The following is a 23,189-nucleotide window of genomic DNA, read 5'->3' on the forward strand; positions in this document are numbered from 1 at the left end:
TAGATCATGTCATTTTATCACCTGGATCCAGCTACACCTGAAGCAGGAATTTCCTGGACTGTATTGTAATAGGAGTCAATAGAGTCCAGCTTTTTACAGAAACTTGTATAATTTATATATTGTATTTTATATTACTGCAAAGACCTTAACAAATGAAATTACTGTTTTCAGTATGGTTAATTGTGCATGCACAGCTTCTACGTGCCCTGAGTGTTGTAATATGTGGGGAAGAGTGGTTGTCAGACAATTTATTGTGGGAAATGAATCCACCACCATGAAGCAGAGATGCTGATAAGGAAGTTTACGGCTGAGCCCAACACATCAGCACTAGAAAGGTTCATGGTGCTTCATAGTCAAGCGCTCCAAAAGGTGGAAACAGCTACTGACAGACAGCTGTGTTTCTCGTCCTTACAGTAGAGACAGAGAAGCTACCAGAGGAAGGGAACATTGTGGGTGAATGCAGATACTTAGACATACTGTGAAAACAGGTCTCAGAGCAGCAACTGAGAATCACAGAGTCATGCTTCGACAATTGAGTCCCTAATAATGCTATTTTGAGAGGCCCTAGAAACTTCAGGAGCTGTATGAGGTCAGCCATTGTTGTCAGATCCTTACAGGTATATCCCTGGCTTCCTGCTTTCTGCTCCCTCATCCACTGCAATGTGAATTGAACTACCCTACAATGCCTTTGCCACTATGAGGGTACTTACCCTCTGAAATGATGAACAAAGTAAGTCCTTCATCCTTTAAGTTGCTCCTATCAGGCTTTGGTCTCATTGATACCAAAGTAACTATTACACTTGTCTAGAGAGAGGTGATCAATCCACTGTTGATTTGCTAGTTTATAGCTACAAGGGGCACTGGGGATAAATAATATTTGACAAAGAAATAATGAGACAATTGGCCACAACTTCTGGCTCACTCTCCCTCCCTGCTGTCTCGATTTCACATTCTGTCCATTTGCTGGTGTCAATTCCAGGGGCCTTAGTTAGGGTTTCTATTGCTGCAGTGAAGCACAGTGATCAAAAGCAAGTTGGGGAGCAAAGAGTTTATTTGGCTATCACTTTCATATTGCTGTTCACCAAGTCAGGACGGGTGTAGTTATAGGAGTGGCGGGGCTGCGTCCCCGGCACCCCGGCTGCCTGGCTAGCTTATGCCCTGAAATAACAACACACAAACTGTATTCTTTTAAACACTGCTTGGCCCATTAACTCTAGCCCTTACAGGCTAATTCTCATGTCCCGATCAACCCATCTCTAATAATCTGTGTAGCATCAATCTTACCGGGAAAGATTCTAGCCTACGTCCATCCTGGGTCTGGGCTTCATGCGTCTGCCTCAGAGAGCAGAGCTATCACATCTGCCCGGAAGAGGGGAGCATGGCATCTCTCTGAGCTCACTTCCTCTTCCTCCCAGCATTCTGTTCTGTTTACTCCTCCCACCTATGTTTTAACCTATCAGGGCCAAGCAGTTTCTTTATTGCTTAACCAATGAAATCAACAGATTGATATATGACACTCACACATCAGACGGAAACTCAAACATGGCAGGATGCTGGAGGCAGGAGCTGATGCAGAGGCCATGGAGGGATTCCGCTTACTGGCTTGTTGCTCAAAGCTTGCTCAGCCTGGTTTCTTATAGATCCCAGGACCACCAGCCCAGGAGTGACACCACCCGCAATGTTCTGGATCCTCCCCTATTGGCCACTAATTGAGAAAATGCCTTACAGTTGAATCTCATGGAAGCATTTCCTTAGCTGAGGCTCCTTCCTCAGTGATAACTCTAGCTAGTGTCAAGTTGATACACAAAACCAGCATTATACCAGACATGGATTTGTTTTTCAGAAAAAATAATCAAATAATAGAAAGGTATGTTTCCTGATTGTTGGGCTTTACCATGTGTCGTGAAAAGTTGTTTTTGAAGTCCAGAAACTGACAGAAAAGTATAAGCCCAGAGAGCATTCACATTTGAATATTTTATACATGATATTATGCAGCCTCCTGATTTCAAATGAGCATTATTTTCAGTCTAGGACACTGCCTGCGAGGCAGGGCCTGTCATGAAATGGCCCTTTCCTTCACACTGTCATAGAATATATTTCGCAGCTCATATTGAAAGATGCCAGCTTTAACCATGCTGAAGAGGAATGTTCCCAGTGAGTTTTCTGTTACAGCACTGTTCATCTTACAAGCAATGATGATTGAGGATTTTTAGCACATTTCCTAAAAGAAAAACATTTTTCTCTACATGACCAAAAAAATGTGTCAGCTGGTCTTGATGGTGTGATGAGCTTTGGTAAAGGAGGAAGTAAAATTAAGGGAAGGGAAGAAAATGAGTGCCCAGGAGGAAATCTGGATCATTCCAAGGCCCAGAAGCTAAGGTCCCAGCTAAGTCCTGGGGGAGGAATAGAACCTTTAAGAGACAAAGATTATGAAAAGTCATTGCAGGGTATGGTCTCACAGGGGAGCTGAGACCCGTGTCTTATGGATATGGTCTCAGAAGGGATCTGAGACCCTTGTCTCTTCCATCTTGCATTTCTTGGCCTTGAGGAACTGTTTTGTTCCACCACTCTCTTAAGATGGATGTGCTGCTCGGCACAGGCCAAAGCAACAGGGGCAGCTGATTGTGGACTGGATGGAACCTCCAAAGCTAGGAGACAAAAAAATCCTTTTCTATTTATAAGACAATTGGTCTCAGGTATTTGTTATAGTAACCGGAGACGACTGCTTTAGGATTGAATATGTAAAGAGATTGAGAGAGAAAAAAATAACACAGAAAGGTGGATAAAAGAGGCCTGCCTGGGTTCTGTTTCTCACTACTAGACTCTGGGTAGACACAACCCTGACTTCACTTAGAGTAAGTCCAAAAGAATGGAGCTAATTCAGAATGTTCAAGTTGGGAAGCTGCAAGCCTCTTCCAGTTCCTAACAGGGAAGAAGGAATGTACACCTTGATCATTCCTTTCTCCAAGACATCAATTGTTACTTTGTACTCAATTTGCCTTACATAACCAGTCCCTCCCATCTGTGCAGCTAAATAGAGAAGATGAAGCACAGAAGTCATCGGTTACTGGAAGCAGCACCTGATCTGAGCAATGAGAACAGCTGACAGCACAGATAACTGTGAGGCCTGGACTCTCTCCGGTTTCACTTCGTGACCAGTTGAACTTCCTTTTAATCAGAATTGCTTTTGTTATTGGTAGGGAAATGTTTTTTTTTTCATTTTTTTTTTTATTTATTGAGAAAAGGAAAAAAAAAGTATCCGCTTCCTCCCAGCCTCCCATTTCCCTCCCCCTCCTCCCACCCTTCTTCCCCTCCCCCAAACTCCTCTCCTCCTCCCTCTCCACTCTATAGAGCAGTCAGGGTTCCCTGCCCTGTGGAAAGTCCAAGGTCTGTCCCCCTCCATCCATGTCTAGGAAGGTGAACAACCAAACTGGCTAGGCTCCCACAAAGCCAGAACATGAAGTAGGGTCAAAACCCCATGCCAATGTCCTTGGCTTCTCATCAGCCCTCATTGTTCGCCATGTTCTGAGAGTCCGGATTTATCCCATGCTTTTTCAGTCACAGTCCAGCTGGCCTTGGTGAGATCCCAATAGATCAGCTTGGTAGGGAAATGTTAAGGTTATTGGAGATACTTACACGATCTTGAGTGAGGGGATTGCATACTCAACATCAAATGTGTCACAGAAAAGCACACCCCACCATGGGTGATGATCTCCCAAGGCTGCCTGACTCCCACTCACACAACCCAGATTCTTTAATTCAATAAAATATTGTTAAATTCAGGCATTGGTGGTGCATGCCCTTAACCCCAGCACTCAGCAGGCAGAGGCAGGCAGATCCCTGTGAGTTAGAGGATAGCCTGGTCTACATAGTGAGTTCTAGGATAGCCAGGACTCCTCAGGGAAACTTTGTCTCAGAAAAACGAAAACAACTATAGCAATAAAAATAAACCCCACCAAATAAATTGTTTATACTGTTCAATATTTGATGTGTTGTTTAAATGTATTATCTGCCTTAATCCATCTCATCCTTAAAACAAAGCAATGAGTAGATCTTGCTTCTCTAACTCATGGATTCGATGGATCTCAGAGGTAGGTGACCAGGCATCTGCTAGAGCTTGAGCTCTGGCTGTCAGTCCCCAGAGCACTGAAGCCCCTGTCCTATGGTCCCAGAAGAGCAAGGTCAGTGCTCATTCTCCTGAGATATTCAGGAAGGTAGAATGATAGCAGACTTCCTCCAGAGACTGGAGAACAGCCTGGCCACAGCTCTGAGGCGATGCCCAGAGGGTGAAGCAAAAGCTGAGTCTTTGCTTGAATAGAGACATTTATTGAGCCAGGTGGTGGTGGTGCACACCTTTAACCCCAGCATTTGGGAGGCAGAGGCAGATTGTTCTCTGTGAGTTCGAGGCCATCCTGGTCTACAGAGTGAGTTCCAGGACAGCCAGGGCTATGTAAAGAGTGCCTATCTCAAAAACATATAAAGATAAAAATGCAAATAAAAAAAGTAAAAAGAGAGAGAAGAAAAGAAAGGTTTTTTGAGCAATTTAAATTTTTTGCACTGAAAGACCCTACAGACCCCCTCCTCAAAACCCGCAGCTAGCATGCTCCCGGGGGAACGTCCTGTTTGCTTTAAAAAAAATTCTCCAGATCAGCAGCCAGCCTGCTCTCATAAGAACATCCCATGTGCTTGAGAGAGCAGGGTGTCTATGAAATAGGAAGACTGCAAGGCAGGATGTCAATAAGATAGGACATCAACAAAGCAGGTTGACTGCAAAACAGGATATCTATAAAGATAGGAACAGGATGACTGTTGCCAGACATCCATGCTGAGAGAGGCAACCATTCATACCCCCGGCCTCATTCCGACAACCACGCTTTTGCTTCTGTAAACTTGCTTCTTGCTGACACCCATGCTGAGAGAGGAAACCATTCATGCCCCCACCTCATTCCGGTCGACCGATAACCACGCTTTTGCTTCTGTAAACTTGCTTCTTTCTCTTCCCTATGAAAAGACCTCCCCCCAGTCTGCAGGCGCGCAAGTCCTCCGAAAGACTTTGCCGCCCGCAGGTACCTGTGTTTACTCAATAAACCTCTTGCTAATTGCATCCTGTGGCCTGGTCTCGGAGTGTCCTGGTTCTGGGGTCTTCATCAGAGAGGAAAGGTCCTCTCTGAGGGTCTTTCATTTGGTGCGTTGGCTGGGAATTGAAGACCCCCACCCAGGAGCTACCAACCCACCGCCGGGAGGTAAGCTGGCCAGCACCGATTTGTTAGTCTGTGTCTGTGTCATTTGTGTTCTTTGTTAAGCTCTGTACGCTCAGATCTGAGTGCTCTGAATCTGGCGAGGAAGAAAGGGGCTGACGGCCCGGACTTTCCCTCGCAGCCCTGGAAAACGTTCTAGGGGCGTCTGGAGCCTTCGGGGCTCAACCCGTATCGGAAGGATATGTGGATCTGGTTGGAGAAGGGAGGTCCGGACTCCCATAGTCTCCGCCTGAAATTTTGCTTTCGGCTTTGGTGCAGCGCATCTGTGTTGTCTGTGTCTAATTGTTGTATTCTTGGGTTTAATATGTTCTTTGTTTTGTATATCTGTTTGTACTCGAGTCTAAATCTGGTACCATGGGGCAGTAAATAACCATCTCTTTGACCCTAACTCTATGAAAATCCAAAAGGAACGCTGACAGTCTGCCCCTCCTTTACTTCTCTAGGCTGTGCTGCTGAACTGCCCTGCTTGCTGTTGCGACGGGGGAGGGAGCAGGACTGGTGATCTCCTGCAGCACAGCCTGGAGCCAGGCCTAGGCGGGGCAACCAGCTCCAGCTCTGAGCAAACTTCTCAGCAGGACGCAGGGCAGGGCGTGGCAGCAACCCTGGCCTGAGTCAGAGAAGGGGGCAGCCGTGGCCCCCCTGAAATCCCTGTGCTGAGAGTGACGTCCTCCCTTGCTGACCTGAAGTCCACCAGCACCGCACAGGAGGACTGGGGGAGGAGGGCTGCCTTAGACAGTCCAAGGTGTTCCCTCCCCCTACAGCCAGTGCAAAGGTCTTCCCAGCTGCTACTGGCAGTGTGAGGGCTAAAGAGGAGCCAATGTGGCATCCCCAAGGAACTGAGTTGAGGCTTCCAGATGGCCAACCAATCCTGACCTCACAAGTTCCCTGGAGGGAATGCCTCCTGGGGCCTCTGGAATCCCATTCAGAGAAAAGCTGCTAGATTGCTGTGAGTACTGAGGTGGGGTGTGGGAAGCTTGTGCTATACAACTAGGAGCTCACCATGGATGGAGCTGAGTCTGAAGCCAGGTCCTGGGAGGATCCCCAGTGGGGTTCCCTGTGGAGAAGGCTTGTTTTCCTTGGAAAATAAGGTGCTAGAGACTGAATGGCAGCCCCCCATCTGTAAATGCCATGTAAAACCCTGTGCCAAAGATCTGTGGCCCTTGCCCAGGGGAAGTAGCTGGTGCTAGCGCCAGGGTCATGGAACTAAGGCCTCCTGTGGAGACACATGCCAGCCATTAGGGTCCAAGCTGGTGCTAATTCCTCCCCACAGGACCCAGTAAGCCTGGGAACCTGCAGCAGGCTATTTCTCTGGGGTCGGATACCCTATTAAAAAGCAAAGGTCCCATAAAGAACCTGGACCTTTCGTTTTGGCAGTAGGGCAAGAGATTGCAAGCAAATATCCCTGTGGCTGTTGGTAAATGGTGAATGTGGATTCAGGAGTGGCAGGTAGTGGAGTAAGCTGACATTAAAAGGGCCTACCAGCCCTGATATCATCTCTCAAAACTACAGATTGTTGGTTTCTATATTTCTTACTATGCAGTGTGTCCAGAGGAAAGTAAATTCCCAGCTCTGTTTAGATGGATGCAGGACTACACTGTCTTCAAGAACTATTGCTGTAAAAGCCCTGGCACAGGGCCAGGGCCATATGAACAGCCCAGCTGAGCTTCTAAGCCAGCCCATGTTTAGATCTGAATTTAACACTTGTCTGCTCACAATGCTTGTGATAAGGTGGGGGCCCCGAGTTGCCCCACATGGCAAAGATCTGCTAAAGCCTCTCACCCCACTACGATGGCAAAGGGGATATTACTAAATGATGAGGTTGAGTTAAAATGGCTCTTTTGACTCTTTATAATGTTTATGGCTATTTTAAAAAAACATGGCGAAGATTCTCATTTATTATTAATATAAAAAAGGTGCATTTTGGGTTGTTTTCAGATTCCGTCAATGATAATATAAAGGATGTCGCTAAGTTTTTAAGGTAATATGTTATCTAATTCTGAAAATCCACCATGCTAATGTTCAAAGTAGCTGTAAGCATAAAATGTCAAATGATATTTTTAATCTTGGTCAGTTTTACAGGAATAAGATAAAATCTCAGAATTGTTTAATTTGCATTTCCCTGATGATTAAGGATGTTATATTTAAGCAAATTTTAAATATCGTTCAGTCATTTCAAGTTCATTTGTTGAGAATTTACAGTTTTGGTCTGTGACATAATTGTACTGAAATATTTGTTTTTATGAGGATTAAGTTCCTAAGTTCCTTATATGTTTCATGATACCTCCCCATTCTACAGGTTGATATTATGTTCCGTTGATTATATCCTTTGCTATACAAAAAGCATCTCAGTTCTAAAAATCTTATTTATTGATTGTTTTTCTCAATGTCTATGCCACTGAGGCTATGTTTGAAAATGAATTTTAAACATTTTTCCTTCTATAAAATGTTCAATATTGTTGGTTTTATGTTAAGGTCTTTAATTTGTTTGGATTTCAGTTTTGTGCATAGAGATAAATATGGATCTATCTTCATTCTTCTACATGATAATGTCTAATTAATTCTTAAAGGGAGAAACTGACAGTCAAAATGCTGGGCTCATGACAAATCTCAGGGGGGGGCTGCAAGGCACCCCACTAATTCGGCCAAGGTAAGAGAGGTTCTCCAGGGGCCAGTTAAAATCTGTGTTCCTTAAATGATTAATAAAAAATTACAGGCATTTTACCCAACCTCTGAAGGTCAGCAGACAGCAGTAGCCATGGCCTACATAGGACAGGCAACATCAGATATAAGAAAAAAGTTACAGCAAGTAGATAGGTTACAAGATTATACCTAGTAAAATTTGGAGAGACCAAAAAAAATTGTTAAACGAGGGACAGAGAAAGGGAAGTGAAAGAGAGAGGCGGGAAGCAAAAGAAAGACAGGACTCAGACAGATAAGGAGCCTGGGCAACAGAAGATCAAAGACAAATGAAGAGGGACACTGGAACTGAGTAAAGAATACAAACTGGACACTTTACAAACTATAAATTCGGGAAAAAGACAAATAAATGACTTGTTCCTCCCTGGTCACTTCTGAATGTATGACCAAAGCCTTTTGTTGACCAAAAGAGGGACTTTTGCTTTCGCTGCTGTTTTCAGTTCTGCAGGAGACGCAGGCTGCTTGTCTGCCTCTGCCTCTACCATGCCCTCCTCACCAGGATGACCACCTCTCCCTGCCTTCACCGCTGAAGAAATCCTCACCTCCTAGCAACTGCATTGGTGCTGTGCTTGCTCTAAAGCCTGCATGAGCCCTGACTGCTCACTCTACAGTCTTGCTCCCCTCACCCATGTCAGACTGTGATACAGCAGTCACCATGCTACCACAGGTGTCCTCCTGTGCCAGACTACTGCTCCTGTGCTGGGCTGACATCGATGGACTATGGATCTTACCAGCATCTGCATAAAGGACAGGCGAATGGCAAAATGGCAGGCTAAGCTGTGCCAGGCAGAGCCGAAAATGAGGGCGAAGCTTGCCAGGGGCACAAGGCTGGCGGTCCAAGCTGAGCAGGTACACAAGACTGAAGGTAAGCGGAAGGCGGGGGCAACATTGGTGGACAGGAAGCAAATGATCTGGGCCAGTAGCCTCCCTTCAGGGATGGCGGCCCGACCAGAACGCGGAACTTGTGGCTTTGATACAAGCTCTACAGATGGCAGAGGGAACGTCTATACTAACAGCAGGTATGCTTTTGCCCTCACCTATATACACAAAGCAATATACAGACAAAAAGGATTGTTGACATCTGCGGAAATTTTGAGCCTCCAGGAGGCCACACATTAGCCAAAGAAGATAGCCATCATACATTGACCAAGATTGAGACACCCAATGTAATGGCTAAGAAGATCAGAAAAAAAATCATCCTAAGGTTTGGGATGGCCAAGATAATCATGTCCCATAATAGACCTGCCTTTGTTGCCCAGGTAAGTTAGGGTGTGGCCAAGACATTGGGGATCAATTGGAAATTAAGCTTACCAACCCCAAAGCTCAGGTCAGATAGATAGGATAAATAAAATTCTAAAAGAACAAATTGACATAATTGGCCCTGGAGACCAGCAAAAATGACTGGACAGACCTCCCTCCCTCCTGTCCTGTTCTGGATTCAAAACACCCCGGCAATCGCTGCTACTAGTTCTGTTGCCTGGCTAGTTAGCTGCTGCTCATGTATCCGCTGACAGTGGCTGACCCTGGTGATGAAATCCTGAGCTCAAGGCTTACACAGGGCAGGCACATCTGCTATAAGGTGGGCTTACATCATCTTTAAGGCTCTTCTTTCCTAGAGTCAGAAACCCACAGGGCTCTGCTCATTTTTTTAGTGTCTTTTGAAGCACAATATCAGACAGCAGAAGCAAAAGGCAATTCTGTTCTGTTCCTCCACTGTGTGTCTGGGACCTATTGACAGGAATTATTTTGTACAGTTTAAGATTTTTCCGGATCAGACCGTTTTGTGCAGATAACTGCAGAGAAAAGCAAACACACCTAAAGCTTCCTTACCTCTTGACAGGTTTTGTTTTTCTACAGGAAAATCTTACTTTAATCTGTAGGGTTATGAAATGGTACGGCTTTCAAAAGATAAACAGATGTGGTTTAGTATATGATAAAATAGATGTCAATGGGATGTTAAAACTTTTTTTAATGCTGTACTTACAAATGTAAAGCCTGGGTAAGGTCAGTAGGTCAGTCTCAAAAAGATATTTATGTCCTCATTGGCTGTCCTCTGGCTTTAGGGCTTTTTGTTTTGTTTTAAACATTTGTCATCCTGTATTGCATTTTCTCTCATTGTTTGTTAAAGTTCTCACAATGGACACAACCCTGTACATTTGGATAAAGCTGATGTTACAGGATGCAATGAAAACCCATAAATGCCATGTGGTGCCAGCTGGACCGAAACTGACCTCTCCGGCACATTCTCTGGAGTTGAGGATCAACACTCCTGGTATCTACAGCAAAAGAGATTCGTCTTCATAATACTGAACTTGCCTCTTATGAGAAGGCATCCATGTGTTTCTTAGGGCTGAGTTAAGCTCTTTGTAGTCAATAGACTATTATTGCCACAGTGTTGGGTGCCATTCTCGGGTCTACAGTGGTTCACAATGTCTACCATGTAGTTACTTTCAAGCCTCATTCAGATAATTTTGTTAAGAGCTATTCTGCACACCCTAGAGATGTTCTACTATCTTCTCCCAATACTGCTCTATAAAGTATAAGTTATTTTGTCCCATCAGTTGTACTAGATTTCATATGGCTATCGTCTGAGCAAATCTTTCAGAGGTGGTGCTCCATAACAGGAGGGGCCTGGACCTGTTGCTTTTAAAGAAAGGGAGTCTTTGTGCTACACTCAAGGGAAAATGTTACTTTTATGCTGACCATACTGGATTGGTTAGAAGATCCATGACCAAGCTTAGAGAGGTTAAAGCAGAGACAAAAGCTGTTTGAATCACAGCAAGGATGGTTCGTAGGATGGGTTAATAAGTCTCCCTGGTTTACAACTCTATTGTCTTCTTTGATGGGTCCCTTGATTATCCTCCTTCTGATACTCCTGTTTGGGCCCTGCATCTTAAACCGCCTGGTCCAGTTTATAAAAGACAGGCTGTCAGTCATTCAGGCCCTAGTACTGACCCATCAGTATCACATGTTACCACAACAAGATACCGAGGTTCTGTAATTGCTTTGAGTAAAAGATTTAACTCAATAACAAAAAGAAAAAGGGGGAAATGAAAGACCCTACAGACCCCTTCCTCAAAACCCGCAGCTAGCATGCTCCCGGGGGAACGTCCTGTTTGCTTTAAAAAAAAATTCTCCGGATCAGCAGCCAGCTTGCTCTCATAAGAACATCCCATGTGCTTGAGAGAGCAGGGTGTCTATGAGATAGAAAGACTGCAAGGCAGGATGTCAATAAGATAGGACATCAACAAAGCAGGTTGACTGCAAAACAGGATATCTATAAAGATAGGAACAGGATGACTGTTGCCAGGCATCCATGCTGAGAGAGGAAACCATTCATGCCCCCCGCCTCATTCCGATAACCACACTTTTGCTTCTGTAAACTTGCTTCTTGCTCTTCCCTATAAAAAGACCTCCCCCCAGTCTGCAGGCGCGCAAGTCCTCCGAAAGACTTTGCCGCCTGCAGGTACCTGTGTTTACTCAATAAACCTCTTGCTAATTGCATCCTGTGGCCTGGTCTCAGAGTGTCCTGGTTCTCGGGTCTTCATCAGAGAGGAAAGGTCCTCTCTGAGAGTGTTTCAGCACCATACTATTTTATTTTAAAAGGGTAAAAATGTACAAACACTGTGTCTAAATTAGAAATGTGAAAAAATACAGAATTTAATGAGAGCCTCTTCATTAATTATTCTAGCAATTGTTAAGCAACTATTGAATAATAGTCTATGTGTTAGATGATAGTTATCATACTGTTTAATTTTAAAGTTTGCTTCTGGTTTACAAGACTTGGTCTTCTGTACCCATCTTTGTGCGATGCCCACCCCCCCCTGGATCCAACAAAACTCAAGAAAAAAAAAAAACTCCCCTGCTTCTCATTTTGTTCAGTCCTTGGCATTTGTTGGCTTGTATTTCATCAATTCAGCCTCTGCTTCCTTCATCACAAGCTGATTTGATTCCCAGTGTCTGTACAAATCTTGCTGCTCACAGATTTTCTGTTTCTTAAGAACTCCAGTCCTCAGGCTTTCTATTTCTGTATGGCCAGAAACAACTTGTAGAGGAATGGGCTTATTTCATCCTGCATTTGCAGGTAACAGCCCATCACTAAAGAAAGTCAGGACAGGAACTTGGGGTGAGAACTGAAGCAAGGGCCATAGAAGAGTGTTGTTTAGAGGCTTGCTCATCATGGCTTGCAAGCCTGCTTTCTTATACAACTCAGGACAACCTGCTAAGGGATGGCACTGACCACAGTGAACTGGACCCTTCCACACTAATTATTAATCAAGAAATTACCCCAAAGGCCAATCTGGTGGGGACAATTTCTCAATAGAAGCTCTATCAAGGTGACAAAAAGCTTACATGTGGCATTTGTGCAAGTATGTATGTGTGTGTACTCAGGTGTTAAGACCCATGTGAAAGTCAGAGGAAGATATGGAATATCCTCTTCTATTGCTCTCCATATTACTTTTTTGAGAAAGTGCTGTGGATGCTCCTTCTGCTTCTTTAGCCAATAGCCTTTAAGATACCAGCCCACTTGGGCGTGGTCTCTTATACTATAAATGCAATTGTAAAGCCTGCCCTCATGCTCTTGCTTCCAGCTCTTGCTTCCTGCTGCTAGACTCTGTTCCTGTTCCACATTAGTGCAGCAGACTGTGATCTAGGACAATGATATGCAAGTCTCCCCTAAATAAATAACCCTTTATTATACATAATTCTGAACTAGTATGGGATTATTTTGTAACTTCCACTATCATCTGGCACCCAAATGTGAGGACCAATCCACACTTTTTGTGATTGGTCTGCCAGTGGCATGGCACTTTGGGCACTGACTCTCCCGTTCATGGCTCTATCTTGCCCTCAGACTCAGCAGGTTTCTGTTCAGCATTCCCTGGCTCTCAACCCACATGCTTCCTCTCTGTGTGTTGCACACAAGCCTACACACTGCTGCCTATAATCCCCATGGTGTACACAGTCCACAACTTGTGCTGACAGAAAACTTTGGGTATTCTTTTTTCCCCTGGGCCCCAACTCTTGGAATCATTTGATCACCTTAATAACTGATCTTAATTTTTTAAACAAAGCATATTTTTCAGTACCTTTGCAAGCAACATGTGCTGTTCACTGCTGCTAGTGTTTCTCAGTCACCTGGCTGTGACTGCAACACCTGCTGTTCAATAACAATTATTACAACTCCAATTTGCTGTAATTACTTTACAACAGGTAAGATCTGAAAAACTACAACAAAATGACTGATAACATCCAAGAGTTCAATAATTATTTTGCTTACATTATGGAAGGTATTGTACAATACATATGCTATTTTCCTTCCCTTTATTTGATTCTAAGAATTAGCTTTGTTTTCAACGTTATCTCATTACAAAAATGGTTCAATACTATGGAGAGGGATAGCATCAATTTGACAAAATTACTGAAAAAATTTGTGTTGTCAAATCTAACTATTGAAATTTGTTGAAATGTTATGATATGTTTAAGAATGAGACATTATTTTTACAGGAAAAGTTTCATAATTTAGAACAGAACACTAGACAGGAGATTCAGACTTTTAAAAAAAGCAGTAATAAAAAGATTTGAAAATATTGAGATATTTATTGAGATTGATGAGCAGGGACAGAAGGTACAAGGAGAGGATTGAGCCTCATCAGTATGTGCCAGACCCCAGGATGACTTACACAGAGTTTCAACTGCATATCTGGTAATTTCCTCAGAAAGATCATCTGGTACAAAGTACCCTATGGTAGTCAAATAATATGCATGGAAACCAATACGTGTGAGTGATCTAAAAGATGTAAAGCAAGCAATAGTTTCTTATGGGATACATTCACCTTTTGTCATGGAAATGGTGAAAATGTGGGCTTTAAGCACTAAGGCTACCCCACACAACTGGCTTCAATTAATCTCAGTGGTCCTAAAAATGGACCTCAGCTGCTTTGGAAGTGTTATTTGTGAGAAAAGGCAAAATTTTAGAGCAACAAGAGAAAGCAAAAGTATTTGAGACTTCCTAAGATCAAATTCTTGGTATGGGTCTTTACTCTGATCCTCAGGAACAGACTTCCTAAAATGAATGCACCTTTTCCCTGTGCAGCACAGAAGCTCTAAATGAATTCTTGGGACAGGATTTAGAAACTAGAAATGAGGACTGAGTAATATATTAGGGATGAAGAGGGCCAGAGAGAACCCTTTACTGACTTCTTACAAAGATTAACTAAGGCTGTACAATTATGAGTGACAGACCCTGAAGTTAAATGTGTACTAATTGAAACTTTGGCTTTTGAAAATTACAACTTAGATCTTAGAAGTTAGATCAAGACCCATAGTTGAATGGGTATTGCATATACTGAATGCTGAAACATTTGACCATAGTATTTAAGCTTGGGTAGCAGAATCAATTTCCAACTGTATGAGGAGACACCAAAATGCCAAATATCTTAATTGTGGAAGAATAGGACATCTAAGAAGGGACCATAGACAAGGAATTCTAGTAATAATGTCTCCTCTAGGGATGGCAAGAATAGGAGGACTCAGCCTTCTGGCATATGTAGGAGGCGTGACAAAAAGGCCAACATTGAACTAATAAATGTAGGTTGACAAGAGACAGACAAGACAACCCAATACCATTGGGAAACTCCTTGGAGGGCCTCTCACAGGCCCCAATGTCAAATGAGGCCTAGTCATTCCCAGTCACTGTGGAGAGCATGTCTCACCAGGAAAATTAAACAATCCAGTGCCTACTACTCTGGATGATGGAATAGACCCAGAGGATGAGTTAAAACTCCAGTAGTAAATAGAAAACACATATTTTGGCAGACTTTTATAAGTGATCAAAGATCAAAGCTAAGAGTGTGTATGAATGATATTATACTTGAGGGATTACTGGACACAGGTGTGGCTGTGACTATCATTATTCCAAAATCTTGGCGTCCAGATTGGTCTCTTCAAGACACAGTTATTCAATTCCTAGGAAATGAAACCCTATCTCAAGTAAAACAAAGCATGAGGTGGGTTGATGCATAGGGCTAGAAGGATGGAAAGGAAGGCTGAAGCCATATGAGGCTAATACTGCAGTGAATTTATAGGGCTATGACCTATTATAATAATAGAATACCCAGGTTAACATTCCTGCAGTCCCCAAAACTCATGTTTCTGGGAATGATATTATAAAATATTTTAAACAAAGTTCACCGGCCATTCAGGCTTTACAAGAACACAAAGCAACTAGCAAAACTTCAGAAGTACTAACAGCCTTGCATTTGAAATGGTTAACTGAGAAACACATATGGGTCAAACAATGGCCTTTAATGGCAGACAAACTGCAGGCTTTAAAATAGCTGGTACAGGAGCAATTAGATACTCACCATATTGAAGAATCAACCAACCCTTGGAATTCTCCTGTTTGTTGTTAAAAAGAAATCTGGAAAATGAAGAATGATGACAGATCTAAGAAATGTCAACAAAGTTGTCCAATCTATGGGCCCTCTATAGTCTGGAATTCCTATGCCTGCCCTATTACAAAAAAAAAATGGCCTCTTATATTTATTGATTTAAAGGATTGTTTCTTCACTATATCATTGCAAGAAAAGGATCGAGAAAATTTTTCTTTCACCATATCTACTTATAATAATTCTCAGCCTACTAGGAGATATCAATGGACTATTCCCCCACAGGGAATGCTCAATAGTCTCATTCTGTCCCAATACTTTGTAAATCAGCCATTAGAAATAATATGTAAGTAATTTCCTAACTCTATAATTAACCATCACATGGAAGACATTTTGTTATCTGACTCAAATGCAGATACATTAGAAAGTGTGCTTGAGAAAGTAAAAAAAAAAAAAACTTTTCCTAAATGAGTATTACAAATTGTTCCTGAAAAAAATACAAGGAGGAGACTCTGTAAATTATCAAGGTTACAAAACAGGTTTACAGAAAATTAGAACACAAAAGGCATAAATTAGGAGAGACTGATTACAGACTCTTAATGACTTTCAAAGATTGTTAGGAGATATTTCCAGTCTATGACCAGCTGTTGGGATTACACCTGACCTGATAGTTCATTTAAACAAACCCTTAGATTGTGACAAAGACTTAAATAGTCCCAGAGAATTAACAGCTTAAACAGAAAAAGAAATGATGGTCATTGAAGAGAAATTACAGGAGGCACATGTAGATAGAGTAAATCCAAATCTTAATTGTATTCTAGTCATGTTGCATTCCAGATTTCTTCTATAGGAATTTTAATGCAGAGGGAAGATACTATCTTAGAATGGATATTTTTACCACATAAACCAAGTAAAAAATTAAAAGCTTATGTGGAAGAAGTCTCTGAATTAATTATAAAAGGAAAATTGAGACTTTGTCAACTAGCAGGCATAGACCCAGCAGAGATTATAGTTCTTTTTCCTGCTGATGAAATTAAAAAATTATCAGAAGACAATGAACACAAAGCCAAAGAGGTTGTGCTAATTTTTTTGGGAAATTAATAGCAATTATCCCAAAAGTGATACTTATAAATAGAACTACTTGGATTCTTCCCCAAATTGTACATGATGTACCAATAAGCCCATACATATATTTTATACAGATGCAAATAAATCAAGAAAGGCAGGTTATAAATCAGAAGAATTAAGTAAGGAGGAACAAAGCCTTTATAATTCTGTCCAAAAGACATAATTATATGCTATTCTCATAGTACTAAGGGATTTAAAAAAAAACATCTCAATATAGTTACTGATTCACAATATGCAGAAAGAGTTGTCTTGCATATTAAAACTGTCGAATTTATACCAGATGATACAGAATTGACTTAATTATTCATACAGTTTCAAGGTATAATCAGGAATAGGCTTTGTCCAATATACATAACACACATCCAATCCCATACAGGTCTGCTAGGTCCTGTAACATAATGCAATGTAGAAATTGATCTATTATTGATTGAAAGTGTGCTGAAGGCATAGATAGGTAACCTTCAACCACTTCAAAGATCTGTAGAACATGGCATATAAATAATTTTGGATTCTGTTGACATGAGACATAATTGATCCTGGCAGCACTGATCTATTTCTGAGAGAGTATTGAGCATCAAAGACACTCCTCTTAGAGTTTGTCTTCTTCTGGGCACAACTAGGCTTTGGGCAAGAAACTGCCCATGCCTAAACCACTAACAAAGTACACAATGTCCAGACTGGACAAACATAATACAAGAAAAAAGACTGTCAAATCTTGCTAAGACAGGGTAAGATGGTTTTGAAAAAACTGCTGCCTCTGAAAATGGTCTGTCAGTTACTCTGGGCCTTAGCCAATGCTGGTTGCTTCAACATTGCAAATGAAACTTTGGGAGATTGCTCAGGCAGCCAGTTGTCTCTGTCATCTACTGCACATTTTGGAAGCTGCTTGATTGCACTTTCGGCCTACTCAAGTAATATTATCTCCCTTCTCAATCCTTTGATGGGGTTTAACATTAGATAGTCATAGTTACCTTCTTCTTATGATCTAGCTAAGCCATTTCCAATACAAGACTTAGACTCCTTAGTTACTAACACATTTAGCATATGTTCCTTGCTTAATATTGTTTATGATGGTTGTAATTCTAATCTTATACTTGATATCTATTCCTTGTATATGTAAATTTGTATTGCATTTAGAACTCTCTTATTTAAACAAAAAGGGGAGTTGCTGTGGGCACTCCTTCCACTCCTTCAGCCAATAGCCTTTAAGATATCAGCCCACTTGGGTGTGGTCTCTTATAGTATAAATGCAGCTGTAAAGCCTGTGCTCATGCTCTTGCTTCCAGCACTCACTTCCAGCAGCTAGACTCTGTTCCTGTTCCCTGTTCATGCAGAGAACTGTGCTCTAGGACAGTGATATGTAAGTCTCCCCTAAATAAATAACCCCTTATCATATGTAATTTTGAATTGGTGTGGGATTATTTTGTAACTTCCACCATCAAGAAAGTGTTTCTGTTATAATCTGCTGGCCTTTTCTATCACCTGGGTACCCTGTCTTTTTAAGAAACAAGCCCTGCCCACTCCCAACCTCTCCCCTTCCATCTTGGCAAGTGAATTTTTTGCCTCCGCTTCTCCAGTCTACTCTTGTTCTTTCTCTCTCTCTCTTTCTCTCTGTCAGTCCCTCTTCTGCAGAGTTAACTATTGCTTCTCTACTTTCTCCCTTTCCCCCTTCTTTCTTCTCTCTCCCCTCATACATTTTACTTTCTCTGTTTCCCCTTATGTCTCTCTCCTTCTCCCCTTCCTTCCATAACCTCTTGCTCTCATAAGTAAACTCTATACCAAAGCTCTTTCTCTCTCTGCATGGCATATCTGTCTGTCTCTCACATGCCAAGGTCTCCCACCTGCAAGGGAACCTGCCAAGGCCTCAGGTCACTCATGATGGGAAGAGAAATGTTTCAGTATACAGCTGTCACCCAGACACAGAGGAAGCCAGACACAAAGCAAGCAAGATGTGACTGCCTTGCTGAAAAAGGTACCAAGCTACATGGCTAACACAAATAATAATTGTGGGCTAATATAAGTGATAAGAGTTAATAAGCCTGAGCTACTAGATCATTCAGTTTATGATTAATGTAGACCTCTGTGTGTTTATTTGGGACTAAACAGCTATGGGTACCTGGCAGGACTCACCTCTTTATGAACGATAACATTGGTGCTATGAACTCAGTAGGCTATCCCTTGCAACTGAAGACTGGTAGGGATCCTGTAAACATTTACTTTTCGATAGGTCTCTTTTCCAACTTAAAATCATTGGAATTCTGCACTCAACATTAAGCAGTAGGTTCCTCCCACACATTTGGCCATATCTCCATGAGTGTGTAATCTCTCAGCAGTGGTTCCCACACATAAAAATGGCCCATTACTGGTCAACCACTTGCCTACCAGGCTTAAAGCCCCTTGTTCAGGACCCTAATTCCTCATGATAACATAAGGGGTTGGTTTGTGCTTACCTGTTCAAACAGCCCCTGGATATTGTGAGTAACCACCTAAAGCCAGCTTGAGCCATGGCCCATGCTGAACATATGGGATACTGGAGTTTGGTCTTTGGATCTTCTTCTTGCCTTACTCATGGAGACTGTGCCAACCCACCCCCTCAGACATAACTGCCTATCATAAGCTTACATCCTCCCAGTGATTGTTTGTTGGAAATGCAGCCTACTTTTTCTATAATTTTTCTCTCTGCTTTTATTCCCAATGCATGATCCCACCCATGTTAAACTATCTGGCAACTATCCAGGCCCTTCTTCATCTTGAAGGCTCAGCTCAGGCTTCTGTAGAGGGCATTCTGTCCCACTGTCACCCCCTGTTAGGTATATTTCTTAAGATGAGCCTCTCTGCAGACACAAAAATTTCTAATCAAACCAAATTAGACTGAATAAAAGCTGCCCATGTTTAATAAAGCACTTCCAGGTGGCCCTGGGAAAGCATGGCAAAAGGGAGAGAGCAGGGATGACCATGCGAAACCAAGAAACCACATGTTCCTTTTCTAGGTGGCATCCTAAATAGCCTGTGGGAGTGGTTCTGACCCTCCCTGGGGAGGGGTCAGTGCTTGGCAGGCTTTTTGCTCCTCCCTGGGGAGGGGTCACTTCTGTGGGAGCCCATGTGTGACCCAGTTTCTATCTGGAGTCATTTCTGAGTTAAAGCTTGCCTGCTCTGATTTTTCTTATAACCTTGAAGGCTATGAGAGACGTCTGATTTAGCCCAAGAGAAAAGAACACTCCATATAGTAGATACAAACCTTAGGAACATCAAGATAGAAAGTAAAGCTGTTTATGAGCAGCAAGCATGTGTTGGAGAGGAGGCTGCTCACTCAAGGATAGGAATGATCTTGTGATTAGATACTATCTATCTATTATCTTTCTGTAGGTTATAGAGTGACTACAAAAAGTTCAAGAGTGGAGCAGTGGTGGTGCATGCCTTTAATCCCAGCACTCAGGAGGCAGAGATGGGCAGATCTCCAGGAATTCAAAGCCAGGTTCCAAAGCTAAACAGAGAAACCCTGTCTCAAAAAACCAAAACAAGCAAACAATCAAAGCAACAACAAAAATGTTCAGGAATCTAGGAAGGTGAAAGAGGGGAAGTCAGAGCTGGGAAACTCACAGAAATGCAAACAAGCCTGTGGGGATGAGCCTTGCAAGCATCCTAGATGGAGGTTCCTGAGGAGTCTCTAGTGTAGAACCAGCCTGCAGGATCAGGGTGTGTTCTAGAGTTGAGTTCAACTGCAGAGCTAAAGAGCAAAATCAAATGGAAAAAGAAATGGGTGAATGAAGAGAGGCAAGAACAGACAGGTAAACCAGACTAGATTAGAAGGTAGCATCAATAGCAGGGACCAAACCAAACCAATCCTCTGGGGCAGTTGAGAGCTCTCTTCATGTTTTCCAAAGGAACATATCCTTACACCCAAATTTTGAAATTTAGATACTTTCAATATATATGTTGGTTTAGCTTAGCAGCCGATACAATGAAATGTCTTCCTGTACTTAGCTTCTTCACAGGCAAAAAATTTCAAAGAAAACACAATAGCACATAATCCAGATTCTCTTTGTATATTCCATCTTTATGTCGCTCATTTTTATTACTCTATTACTTTTTCTACAATTTTAATATTTATTATCTTTACTTCTTTAATCTATGACTGTCTGTACTCTTTTATATAGCAATTACTGTCTCTTTACTCTTTTTCTTCTCTTCCCCAAGCTCATGTACATTTTTAAAACATACTTTGACTCATTTGAAGTTCTTTTATGTCTGAAAATGTCCTGTTATGTATCTGTAATTCTATTCTGTCCTGGAGAGCTTTTGAAATGTAAACAGCTTAGTTGCAGTGGCCCTGGGTCCTGGCTCCATTTCTCTCCACTTTTCAAAATGGATCAAGTAATATTACTGAAATCTCTGGGACTTCCAGGTAGGAACTGTGCTAACCACTTTAACTCTGAGGAGTATGCAGCACATAAATCCTTTTTACATGCAAGACACTACCCAACCTGAAACCATCTCTGTGTATGGTAGCAAGCTTTGGTCATGCTCTCCTGCCTGTGCATTGCTAGCAGACCTGATCCCATTGCTTGCCCAGTATGGGGTGCTGAGCTGTGACCATGGTCTCAGATACTTTCCTCCTGACCCCAAGTGAACACTCAAACACTTGGACCCACAAATGACATCTAAGTGCTTGGCCTCCTGAAAGAGTCAGAGCAGTTTGTGCTACCATTTTGAAATCACACTTTTTATTCTTTTGCTACTACTGATGAATCAGGAAGACCTCTCTTAAAGGAGCTGCAGCATGCCACCAGCAAAATGCTGGCTACCAAGAAGTCATATTAAACTCTGTTCTTTGTGTCTAAAATGACTTTTTTTTTAGCTTTCTCAGGTTTTATGTGGATATAGATGAATACGTTGGTGCACCAATTTGTTATAGGAGGCTGCTTGTTTGTCCCGGCTGCCCAGAACCAAAATAACCACACAGAAACTGTATTAATTAATTCAGTGCTTGGCCCATTAGCTCTAGCTCATTGGCTAAATCTTACATTATAATTTAACCCACTCCTAGTAATCTGTGTATTGCCACGTGACTGTGGCTTACCAGGTAAAGGTCTATCTGGCTCTGGTGGGGCTACATAGCTTCTCTTGATATTGGCTTTTTTTCTCTAGCCTTGAATTTAGTTTTACCAATCTACATTCTGCCCTGCCCAGGCCCAAGACAGCTTTTATTAACACACAGCATACAGAGGGGAATCCCATATTAGTCATCTATAATAGTCAAGCTTGTAATCACAATAGTTAGGTTTTCTATATGTACAGAGAAATATTTCAGATGGCTAGGTACTCTTCAAACCATTAAAAGACTAGAGAGTGTGACATTTAAAATGTTTTAAGAGCTTAGGACTTTTTATGACAATGAGACACACCTGCTCCTGGCAGCATCAATCTTCTAAAGAGGATGATGGGCATTAAAGGGGGCTGGAGAAATGACTCAATGGTTAAGAGTACTGACTGCTCTTCCAGAGGACTCGGGTTCAATTCCCAGCACCCACATGACAGCTCACAACTGTCTGAAGATCCAGTTGCAGGGAATCTAACACCTTTGTAGCAATGCACATAAAAAATAAAGTTAAAGGCACAGAAGCAGAGAGGCACAGTGTCCAGACGCGCAGAGGCGGAGAGGCACGGCGTCCAGACGCGGCGGAGAGGCACCGCAATCAGGAAGAGGTTTTGGGGGACCAGCGCGGCGGCAGACACAAGCTGTGGGGACCGGCGTGGAGGCAGACGCAAGCGACGGGGACCGGCGCGGAGGCAGACGCAAGTAGCAGGGACGGGCATGCAATAACGAGAGCAGAGCACCCCACTACAGTTAAATCAAAGAGGTAGGCCTTTTGTTGGTGAGGTCACTGGCAAACGGGGAGTCTGGTCCTGTCCTGAAGACCCTTCGGAGGGGTGAGAGGGTTCTTGGCCTGTGGCAGGAGCCAGAAAACAGAGCGAGGGCATTTTGTAAGCGGAGCCTTGGCCAGCAGGGAAACCTGATCCAGTTTTTAAAAGACCCATTAGATAGGATCAATAGGAGGAGATGGGCAGATGCCAAGGCAAGAATTCACCCAATAATCTGAAAAACAACATGAAAACACCAGAACCCAATGATCTTACAAAAGAAGTATTTGAACAACCTAACACAGAAGAAGTGGAAAAAATTGACTTTATGAAAGCAATAGAGTCCCATAAACAACATGTAAAAACTGCCCTTATAGAAATGGATGAGAAGTATAACAAAAAGTTTGAAGAAATGAGTAAATACATACATGATACCCTGGGAAACCAAGAAAAAATGATCAAACAGGTAATGGAAACAGTTCAAGAATTGAAAATTGAAATGAAGGCAAGGAAGAAAATACAAACTGAGCACCAGCTGGATATGGAAAATCTAGATCAACAAGCAGACTCTACAGAAACAAGCATAATCAATAGAATACAAGAGATAGAAGAAAGAATCTCAGATTCCGAGGACACCATAGAGAAAATAAACGAACAGATCAAAGAAAACAGCAAAGCCAACAAATTCTTAACACAAAACATTCAGGAAATATGGGACAAAATAAAAAGACCAAACCTAAGAATAATAGGAATAGAAGAAGGAGAAGAGTCACAGCTCAAAGGCCCAGAAAATATTTTTAACAAAATTATGGAAGAAAACTTTCCCAACATAAAGAAAGATATTCCTTTGAAT

This window comes from Microtus pennsylvanicus, chromosome 1 (genome assembly GCF_037038515.1).
Source record: "Microtus pennsylvanicus isolate mMicPen1 chromosome 1, mMicPen1.hap1, whole genome shotgun sequence".
Classification (NCBI taxonomy): domain Eukaryota; kingdom Metazoa; phylum Chordata; class Mammalia; order Rodentia; family Cricetidae; genus Microtus; species Microtus pennsylvanicus.